Below are 10,141 nucleotides of genomic sequence, written 5' to 3' on the forward strand. Positions count from 1 at the left end.
ATCCAAATAATCCAATTGTCTCCCATGGTTCTAGTTGACCCTGCTCTCATCAGGGTCACCAAAGATCAGCTCTTGTCCCATCAAGACTGGGTTCCCAGTACAGGACCTAACTGGGAGTGTCACAGCCAATTCACCTCCACATTCTTGTGGGAGAGTGAGCCAGAGTGACAGCTGGAGGTTCAGTGTTAGAGAAAAGAAGGAGGACAGAGTGTAGGCTTTAGGAAAATGTGGAGAGACATAGATTAAAAGACAACACTTCCCTGGCAGCCTGCAGTCTATTTAAAAGTTCCTTGATGGAAACCCAGGATAAATGTGTATTTTTGGAATAAAAAACAGCAGGTGCTCAAAAAATAATCCCAGCCTAATTAACATGCCAGAGTGGTTGTGAGGAAGATGCTTTATAAACATTAGAGCATTGTACAATTTGGCTACTGTTGTCACAAGCAGGCAGAATGGTATAGGATTAGTTTCAGAGTCAAAAGATCTGGGTTCAAATTCCACCTCCAAAACTAGTTGTGTAACCCTGGGCCAGTCACTTAACCTTTATACCCCTCAGGTAATTAAAAGACAAATATGGTCTTGATACTCGAACCACTGAGAGACAAAGTAGAGAAAGAAAACCATACACCAATATCCCTAATGAACATTAATGCAAAAAAGTTCAAATTAAATATTAGAAAATAGTCTTCAATAACATATTAAAAAGATTGCACCAGGTTGGATTTGTACCAAAAATTCAGGTTTGCTTCAAAAAAAGAAGGTAAGAAATATAATCTTGTAAATAATATAAATTTTAAAACCCCATAAGCTTATATCAGTAGAAACTGAAAAGGCTTTTGACAAAATCCAGCGTTTGTTTCCATTAAAAACTCTTGAAATCATATGAGTAATTGGACCTTTCCCTAATATGGCAAACAGCATTTGTCTGAATTCAAGAGCATTATGTAGTGGAGAAAAAGTTAGAGGCCTTTCCAACAACATCAGAGGTAAGTATGCCCATCATCACCACTACTATTTAATATAATGCTATAAAATTATGTATAAATAGTGTTATAGCAAGAAGAAAAGAAAAAGAAACTGAGGACATAAGAATAAGCAAAAGGGAATCAAAATGATGATATGATGGCAAAATTAGGGAAACCTAGAGAGTCAACTAAAAAAATTAATTTAGTTTTAGTAATTAATTTTTTCAATTAAGAAATAATTAATGACTTTAGTAAAATTGTAGGTTGTAAAATAAATTCACATAAATTATCAGTATTCCTATATATAAACAACAAAACTCAGTAGGAAGAACCAGAAAGAGAAATTACATTCAAAATAGTGGCAGGAGTTATAAAAATACTTAAAAGTATATCTACCATGATTGGCTACATGAAGCTGGCTTTAAACACTTTTTTGCAGAAATTAAGGATAGATATAAATAATTGCAGAAACAATAATTGTTGTTGTTCAGTTGTGTCCAACTCTCCATGATCCTATTTTGGGTTTTCTTACCAAAGATACTGCAGTGGTTTGCCATTTCCAGCTTATTTTACAGAAAAGGAAATGGAGGCAACTAGTCCTGAGTCACATAGTTAGAAAGTATCTGAGGCCAGATTTCAACTCAGATTTTCCTGACTCCAGGGCTGGTGCTCTCTCCACTGTGTCACATAGCTGCCCACTAAACATTCATTATTCACAGGTAAGTCAAACTATTATAATAAAAATGACAACATTGTCTTAATTAATTAATTCAGTACTGTGCTTGTCAAACTGTTAAAATATTAGTGCTGAAAAAAGCAATGATGAAATTTATCTGAAGGAATTAAAGGTCAAGAAGGAAAGTAATAAAAAAAAGTGGAAAGAGATTTTATCAGTACCAGATCTCAAAATGTACTACAAAGCAATAATCATTAAAATAATTTAGCACTAGTTTATAAAAAAAAAGTGAAAACTATCAGTGGAATCTAATAGGTACAAAACATGAACACTAGCATAGTATCTAAAAAACCCAAAGACTCCAGTTACTGTGGGAAGGCATCACTATTTGACAAAAACTATTGGGAAGACTAGACATCAATCTGGCAGAAATTAGGGTTAAACCAACTCCTCACACCATACACCAAATAAAGATCCAAACAGATATGTGATCTAGATATAAAATATAATTAGAAAAGTAAGGAAGAAATCACTTTTCAGATCTATGGATAGGGAAAAAGTTCGAGACAGAACAAGGTAAGATAAACATCTCTGATTACCTAAAGTTTAAAAGTTTCTGCACCAAAAAAATCTAATGTAGTCAAAATTAGAAGGAAAATAGTTAACTGGGAAAAATCTTTGCAGCAAGCTTCTCTGATAAATCTTCTATCCAAGAAATATAAGAAATTGATTAAAATTCATAAGACTAAGATCCCTTGCTCTGTTGATAAATTGTCGAGGGATATCAACAGGCAGCTTTCAGAGGGAGAAATCCAAGCTATCAACACTAATATAAAAAAAAGGGCTAAGTCACTAGTAATTAGAAAAATACACATTAAAACACCTTTGAGGTTCGTGCTTATCAAACTGACAAAGATGACAAAAGAGGGAAATAACAATTGTTGGTGGGGCTCTGAATAAACAGAAACATTGATGAATTTTTGGTGGTGCTGTGAATTCTACATGTGTGTGTGTGTTATCCCACCCTGTACCCAGATGCTGAATAGTTTCAAGAGTTACAAATATTGTCTTTCCATGTAGGAATGTAAACAGTTCAACTTTTGTAAAGTCCCTTATGACTTCTCTTTGCTATTTACTTTTTCATGCTTCTCTTCATTCTTGTGTTTGAAAGTCAAATTTTCTTTTCAGCTCTGGTCTTTTCATCAAGAATGCTTGAAAGTCCTCTATTTCATTGAAAGACCAGTTTTTCCCCTGGAGTATTATATTCAGTTTTGCTGGGTAGGTGATTCTTGGTTTTAGTCCTAGTTCCTTTGACTTCTGGAATATCATATTCCACACCCTTTGATCCCTTAATGTAGAAGCTGCTAGATCTTGCGTTATCCTGATTGTATTTCCACAATACTTGAATTGTTTCTTTCTAGCTGCTTGCAATATTTGCTCCTTGATCTGGGAACTCTGGAATTTGGCCACAATGTTCCTAGGAGTTTCTCTTTTTGAATCTCTTTCAGGCGGTGATCTGTGGATTCCTTGAATACTTATTTTGCCCTCTGGTTCTAGAATCTCAGGGCAGTTTTCCTTGATAATTTCATGAAAGATGATGTCTAGGCTCTTTTTTTGATCATGGCTTTCAGGTAGGCCCATAATTTTTAAATTGTCTCTCCTGGATCTATTCTCCAGGTCAGTTGTTTTTCCAATGAGATATTTCACATTATCTTCCATTTTTTCATTCTTTTGGTTTTGTTTTGTGATTTCTTGGTTTCTCATAAAGTCATTAGCCTCCATCTGTTCCATTCTAATTTTGAAAGAATTATTTTCTTCAGTGAGCTTTTGAATCTCCTTTTCCATCTGGCTAATTCTGCTTTTGAAAGCATTCTTCTTCTCATTGGCTTCTTGAACCTCTTTTTCCAATTGAGTTAGCCTATTTTTCAAGGTGTTATTTTCTTCAGCATTTTTTTGGGTCTCCTTTAGCAGGGAGCTGATCTGCTGTTCATGCTTTGACTGCATGTCTCTCATTTCTCTTCCCAGCTTTTCTTCCACCTCTCTAACTTGATTTTCTATGAGCTCTTCTATGGCCTGAGCCTATTGAGTGGGCTGGGATATAGAGGCCTTGACTTCTATGTCTTTGCCTGCTGGTAAGCATTGTTCTTCCTCATCAGAAAGGAAGGGAGGAAATGCCTGTTCCCCAAGAAAGTAACCTTCTATAGTCTTATTTCTTTTCCCTTTTCTGGGCATTTTCCCAGCCAGTGATTTGACTTCTGAATATTCTCTTCACACCCACTTCCCCTCTGGATCCTCCCAGCCAGCTCTTGGGGTTTGAGATTCAAATGCTGCTTCCCAGCCTCAGGGCTTTGGGCGGGGGCAGGGCTGCTATTCAGTGTGTGATTAAGTTCAGGTGCTCAGGTTGGGGCAGGGCCGCCTCACGGGCTCAGTTCCCTCAGGGGGTTTATGCAGAGACCTTCAACAATGGATCAGGGCTCCTGCCTGCTTGGGGAGCCCCAGTCTGCTCCCATCTCTGCTGTTGCATCCCGAGGGGGCCTGGGTTATGGGGGCACCCCACTCCCCTCTCGACCCGCCAAAGAGACCCTCTCACCAACCCCTGTCACCTGTGGGTGGAGGGACCCGCGTGGTGCTGGAGATTCCGTTCCTGAAGCCCACTCGGATCTTTTCCTCTTGGTTCCGTGGCCGCGGCAGGGCTGTACTCAGCTCCCAGTCCCGACGCCCAGTCCGCGGCACGAAGGACCTTTTGCGAGAGGTTTGCAGGTCTCTCTGGAACAGAAATCTCCCTCGCTCCAATGTTCTGTGGCCTCTGGGTGCAAAATTCGCCATGAGTTACTTTTTTGTAGATGTTCTATGGGTTGTGGGTTCGGAGCTATGTGTATGTGCGTCTTTCTACTCCACCATCTTGGCTCCGCGCCCCCCCCCCCCCCCCCCCCCCGTGCTGTGAATTCTGGAAAGCAATTAGGAAATATCCCCAGAAATTTATCAAATTAAGTATGGTCTTTCACCCGGTGATACCACTACTAGATCTATGCTTCAAAGAAATTGAAAAAAGAAGAAAAAGATCTATGTGTTAAAAAATATATATATCAGCTCTTTTCATGGTAGCAAAAAGTTGAAAACTAAGGGATTATCTTCCTTTTGGGACATGACTAAACAGATTGTGATATACAAATGTAATGGAATATTATTGTGACATAAGAAATTATGAGATAGCTTCAGAGGAAAATAAGATTTCTACGAACTGATGCAGAGCAAAGTTAGCAGAATTAGAACAATTTATATAATAATAACATGATAGATGAAAACAACCATATTATTATATTATATATTATTAATCATCAACAATCAATAATATTTCTACATAATAACAAAATATAAGAAGCAATAATAAAAAGTCAAATCCCATTCCAAATAACTACAAAATGCATAAAATACATAGGGATCAACCTCTCAAAGCACAAAAAGACTTGTGTAGATTCAGTTACAAAATGTTCCTTAAATAACAATCAACTCAAAAAGCTGAAGGAATATTCAGTGTTCATGGCTAGGCCATGCCAATATAATAAAAATGATAATACTCCAAAAATTAATTTCCACTTTTAATGTTATACCAATCAAATTACCAAAGGGATACTGTATACAACATGACAAAAATAATGACAAAAATTCTTTTGGGAAAACAAGAGACATAGACTATCAAGGGAAATGATATAAAGGAGTAGGGACAAGGATATAACAACACATCCAGAACTCAAACTATATGATAAAGTAGCAGTCATCAAATTGGATCCATACCCTAAGGAGGAAACCATCAAGAGATAAAAGTCCCCTTATATTCCCAAATATTTATAGCAACACTTTTTGTGACAGCTAAGAATTGGAAACAAAGTAAGATACCTATTAATTGGGGAATGTCTAAACAAATTCTAGTACATGAATGTAACAGAATATTACTGTTCTATAAGAAGTAAAGCAGGTGATGAATACAGAAAAACATGGAAAGACCTATATGAACTGATGCACAAGGAAGTAAGCAGAGCCAAGAAACCAACTTAACACAGCAACTGTAATCACATACCAAAAAGGAAAAGGGAATGTAAGAAAATTATCAAGACCAAGCAGAACTCAGAATGAATTGTGTGTGTTCATCCTTCATTGCCAAGGAAGACCATGCCATCAGAGAAATGATGACATGACTTGCACTTGACTTTGTGTTGAGTGAGGGAGGGCTGTGCAGGTCAGCAACCTCACTTGTCCTCCAGAGCCGTCTGAATCCAGTGACCAGATATTCATCAGGATGATTGGAGATGACCTAGGATGAGGCAATTGGGATTAAATGACTTGCCCAAGGTCACACAGCTGGTGAGTGTCAAGTGTCTGAGGAGAGATTTGAACTCAGGTCCTCCTGACTCCTGCACTGGTGCTCTATCCACTGCACCACCTAGCTTTCCCTCGCTCAGAATGAATAGATGTGAGAGGACATTCTCAACTCACCTTATCATGGAGGTAAGAGGTCCACAGCTGTTTCATGTTGGACATGTTTTGAGGCTTTACTTTTTCTTCAATGTATCAGTCAGTCGTGTTGATTGTTTTTTCCTCTCTAAAAATACTATTTATTATATAATGGGGAAGAAAGACACTTGCAATAGCTAAGCTGATGCAAGAAACAGAAGATATCAATAAAAAAACTTATTTAAAAAAGAAAGAAAAATAACCAAGGGAGTTAAGAACCAGAATAGGGTTCTCAAGTGGGACAGCCCCTGTTACCTGAGGCCCCTCCAGAAGAGATTGGTCCTTCTTAGGTTTGAATTTGCCTCGAGTTTGTCCAAGCCTGATTCAAAATGCCCATCTACCATTTGGCCTGAAGGTCTAACCCTGCTTCTGCTCAGCCTGGGGAAGTTTTTGAAGAGCTATGCTGTGCTGGGGAGAGGAGAACCTCATCAGCACAGCACAGCACAAGCAAGCTGTGTTTTTTGGGGGGTCGGGGGTATCGGGAGAGAGGAGTGGCTGTGAATGAGAGAGTAGGCAGTCCCCAGAAGTGCCATGAGGTTGTGTGCTTTATTCTCTACTCTCTAATGAAGTATTGGGCTAAATCATAGCTTTCGTTTTTATCACTTCCTCCCCAAATATCTCTGTTCTAGGGGGTATGAGTCTGATGATAAGTAGATGGATAGTCATTTCCCTGGTTGTTCTTAAGGGAGAAAGTAGCCTTTAGCTTACACTCATCATTTTAGTACCTTCCCAGTCAATGCCAGTTACCCAAATGACTACCACAAAAAAATGAATAGCAAGTAAACCCATTTATCTAAGCAAAGCAACAGACAAAAATTGGGAGAAGTTCTATAGATTAGAATCCATCAGAAAATACATGAGTGAATTAGGTCTTCAACTCAGAGTGAGATAACATCTCACAGCTCAAGCCAAGAGAAAGGACTTGATCTCTTCCAAGGAGATCTATTCTAACAGTCTTCAGGAGACAAGATGGAATGCTGAGGGGAACCAGCTTCTCCTACATGTCTGATGCTTCTCTCTCCATCTGAACAATGTCTGGAAATATACATGACTCTTGCCCAAGAAGGTGTCAGTTCCTTATGCTGATATGTAGTTTCACATCACACTCCACTACCAGAAGGGATGCCATAGGCTTTTACCCCACACTTACTAAGCCATATGTCTATTAACTTTCACTTTGGAGCTGAAGGAAACAGAGAAGATAGACTCACGACCACTATATTTCTTGTTTGAAAATAGACTGAAAAAGTCTTAACACTGAGCTATTATCAGCTCAGAAAGGCTCTGAGAGAAAAAAAGCTGCTATGACAATGCCAGAGTCCTTTGTCTCTGTACAAGGACGATACTAGCCAAGATGAATTCTCCAGCTGAGACTGAGAAGGGAACTGGCCTAGATTACAGCTGTTATTCAGGAGCAATTCTCAAAGAGGACTAGCCCAGCCTAGCACTGAAGCCACCTAGACATAGATGGAACTAGCCAGTTGAGAATCTGTCCCTTATGAAGAGCTAGTCCAGTCCAGCAACAGAGTGAGATAACCTCCTGCTTCTTCTTGCCACATTTTAGAAAGGACATTAAGAAGTTGGAAAGCAACTAAAGGGAATTAGGTGAAAGAAACATATATGCTTAACTTGGAGAAGAGATTTATGGGGAACACGATAAATGTTTTCAAGTATTTGATGGACTTTTGTGGAAGAGGGATTAAGCTTATTCTTCTTGACCCTACAGAACAGAAATTATGATGGACAGAAATTGCAGAGAAGCAGATTTAAGCTTAATGTTAAGTAAAATATTGCTAATAAATAGCAGCCGACAAATTTGTAGCCTTAAGGTTAAATGATTTGTGCATAGATTTGTGCATGGCCAAGCAGCTAGTAGGTATCTGAGAACAAATTTGAACTCAGGTCTTCCTGACTCCCGGTTCAATACTTTGTTCACTGTGCCATCTAGCTGCCTCTAATAATTGGAAAGAGACTGGACTGTCTTAGGAGGTCATGCATTGACTCTCCCTAGAAGTCTTCCAGCAAAACTGAGCTGCAGAAGGGATTCTTGGACAGATATCGGTTTGACTCTGCAGCTTCTGGAGTCCACTCTAACTTTCTAGCTTCTGACTGACTCTAAATAAGAGAGATAGCACAGCGTCCTGGCCTCTGGTCCATCACAGATATGACAGGTGACTTGAGTGGAAAGGTCACACTACTCCTGTTGTTGCATTCAATCTTCCTTTTCCAAGAGGACCATGACATCAGAGAAATGATGACATGACTTGTACTTGACTTGGTTTTGAGTGAGGGAGAGCTGTGCAAGGTCACCAGCCTCACTTTCTCCTCCTGAGCCATCTGGGTCCAGTGGCCAGATATTCATCAGGATGACTGCACACCACCCAGGATGCACTGGGAGACTTTGGTCTTTTAGGCTAAGGCCTTTTCAGGTACTCACTTAAAGTGAGGTAATGCCCATTCAGTGAACAGGCCTCTTTAAAAAGCAGTCAAGTGGTCCCTTTAATTTCAAAAAATAGATAAATCATGCTGGGAGGGGCAGGAGCCTCAGGGTTGCTGTTTCAAAGAGAAACTGTTACCATTGACATTCATTCTAAGCTATGAGGGTCCAAAACAGCCTTCCTTCTCGTCTCCCCTAAAACCTTAGACCCTGTGCACTCTGAAGCCCATGGATTGAACACTAAATTCTGATGATCCCCCTTGTTTTCTTGTTCCTCAGCATTGGGTGACTTTGTAAATGCTTGTTGATTGACTGACTGACTCCACGGCATCCATGAAATTAAAGATGTGAAGGTAATTCCAAATAGACCTCCACTTTTTATCTTTCCTGTCCCTCCCAGGAAATTGAGAACTGTCTGTTCTCAGAGAAGCTTGCCAGCTCCCATGCTATTGTTGCGAGATGCTCCTGGCCCTTAGGTCAAGTTGCAAAATTTAGGCTGTCTCAAAGCCTATGGGAGAAAGAGGACAAAGTTTATTTGTCAGTCTCACCCAGGATTCTCCAGGATGAGACCTTTTCTACAAGGGTGGGGGACAGGGGTCGGGGTGTGCTGGTCAAGGGATTGAACCAGGAGACACTGGCTTCTTAGGGATAGCCCTCCAGACTGAATCCATTTCCAGCCTACCTAGGGAGATTAAGCAGTGTGTTGTCCAGTGGAAAAAGGACTGGATTTAGAATGGGGGGCGGGCTTGGGTTCAGCTTGCGGCTCTGCCTTTTCTACCCGTCCCACCGGGAACGATTCGTGGACTCTCCCTGGGACTTTGTTTCCCCATCGGTGAGATCTGGGACTTGGGCTGGACGATCCCTACGGAACTTTCCACCTCTTACAAACTAGGAGATGTGTGGTTCGCTCCCTCCCTGGACAAGCTCCCCTGGCCGTCCCGGACTCTGGGCTCCGGCCGCGTCCTCCGCAGCTACCAGCCTGCACCTAAGGGCCGACAACCCTCCCGCACTGCCCACCCCCGCGCCAGGGCTGGAGCCGGCTGGCCCCGAATAGCCCCGCAAGGGCTTCGTCCGCTCCCCGGGAGCCTGAGGCGAGAGCGGGCGGAAAGAGGAACGTCCTGAAGTGTTTGCTCGGTTCTTTCGCTTCTTGCCAGTCTCGCTGGTGCCCTCCCCCCACCCCCAACCTGCGGGCTTCGTCTACAGGGGCAGAGAGGTGAGGCCGGGGGGGCGGGCGGGGCAGCGAGAGAGGAGCCCCGCAGTACCCTAGAGAGGGGGAAACTGAGACCCGGCGCCGGGAGTGCGGGGGTGTCGGGAGAGGCGGGGGCGGGCAGAAAGGCCAGAAATGTGGCCCCCGCCCTAGCGCGGCCCAGGCTACACCTGCAGGGACCCCGCTCCCGACGCCCCTTCAGTCCGCGCACGGCGGGGTGAGCCGTGGGGGGCGGGGGAGGGAGGGGCAAGAGAGGGTCCCCACGCAGTCTGCCCTTCCGGCCCCCTGCAAGCCCTGGCCACTGCCCGCGGAGGGCATGCGGGACTGCAGAAACAGCGCCCTCG

This window comes from Notamacropus eugenii, chromosome 1 (genome assembly GCF_028372415.1).
Source record: "Notamacropus eugenii isolate mMacEug1 chromosome 1, mMacEug1.pri_v2, whole genome shotgun sequence".
Classification (NCBI taxonomy): domain Eukaryota; kingdom Metazoa; phylum Chordata; class Mammalia; order Diprotodontia; family Macropodidae; genus Notamacropus; species Notamacropus eugenii.